General features: G+C 43.1%; 1 non-coding gene across 1 annotated transcript; it reads left to right on the top strand.

Annotated features, from left to right (window-relative positions):
- The first annotated feature begins 997 nt into the window (after positions 1-997).
- On the top strand, positions 998-1,070 carry TRNAG-CCC (transfer RNA glycine (anticodon CCC)). Its single transcript has one exon. It is a non-coding gene; the product is annotated as a tRNA-Gly (tRNA).
- Positions 1,071-1,348: the final 278 nt, after the last annotated feature.

Here is a 1,348-nt window from a genome sequence, read left to right as displayed (position 1 = left end):
GATAAAGGACAGAAATGGTATTAACCTAACAGAAGCAGAAGAGACTAAGAAGAGGCAGCAAGAATACACAGAAGAACTGTACAAAAAAGGTCTTAATGACTCAGATAACCATGATGGGTCCATCATTCACCTAGAGCCAGATATCCTGGAATGTGAAGTAAGTCAAGTGGAAGTATCCCTACAAACAAAGCTAGTGGCGGTGATGGAATTCCAGCCGAGCTATTGAAAATCCTAAAAGATGATGCTGTCAAAGCATTGCACTCAATATGCCACCAATTTGGAAAACTCAGCAGTGGCCACAGGACTGGAAACAGTCAGTTTTCATTCCAGTCCCAAAGAAAGGCAATGCCAAAGAATGTTCGAACTACAACACAATTGCACTCATCTCACATGCTAGCAAGGTAATGCTCAAAATTCTTCAAGCTACACTTCAGCAGTATGTGAACTGAGAAATTTCAGATGTACAAGCTGTATTTAGAAAAGGCAGAGGAACCAGAGATCAAATTGCCAACATCTGTTGGATCATCGAAAAGGCAAGAGAGTTCCAGAAAAAACATCTTACTTCTGCTTCATTGTCTATATTAAAGCCTTTGACTGTGCGGATCACAACAAACTGTGGAAAATTCTTCAAGAGATGGGAATACCAGACCACCTTACCTGCCTCCTGAGAAACCAGTATGAAGATCAAGAAAGGACAGTTAGAACCAGACATGGAACAATGGACTGGTTCCAAATTGGGAAAGGAGTACATCAAGGCTATGTCACCCTGCTTATTTAACTTGTATGCAGAGTACATCATGCAAAATACCAGGCTAGATGAATCACACCCTCGAATCAACATTGCTGGGAGAAACATCAATAACCTCAGATATGCAGATGACACCCCCTAATGGCAGAATGCGAAGAGGAACTAAAGAGCCTGTTGATGAACATGAAAGGGGAGAGTGCAAAAGCTGGCTTAAAACTCAGCATTCAGAAAACTAAGATCATGGGAACTTCCCTGATGGTCCAGTGGCTAAGACCCTGTGCTCCCAATGTAGGGGGCCCAGGTTCAATCCCTGGTCAGGGAACTAGATCCCACATGCTGCAACTAAGGCCTGGCAAAGTCAAATAAATAAGTAAAAATAAATATTATTTAAAAAAACCCCTAAGATCATGGTATCTGGTCCCATCACGCCATGGCAAGTGTGTGTGTGTGTGTGTGTGTGTGTGTGTGTGTGTGTGTGTGTGTGTGTGTGTGTGTGTGTGAGTTGCTTGGTCATGTCTGACTCATTGCAACCCCATGGACTGAAGCTCGCCAAGCTCCTCTGTCCATGGGATTCTGGCAAATAGATGGGGGAAAAAATGG

Source organism: Ovis aries, chromosome X (genome assembly GCF_016772045.2).
Source record: "Ovis aries strain OAR_USU_Benz2616 breed Rambouillet chromosome X, ARS-UI_Ramb_v3.0, whole genome shotgun sequence".
Taxonomy (NCBI): domain Eukaryota; kingdom Metazoa; phylum Chordata; class Mammalia; order Artiodactyla; family Bovidae; genus Ovis; species Ovis aries.
The sequence above is the reverse complement of the archived record's forward strand: the minus strand, read 5'-3'. Positions and strand labels throughout refer to the sequence as shown.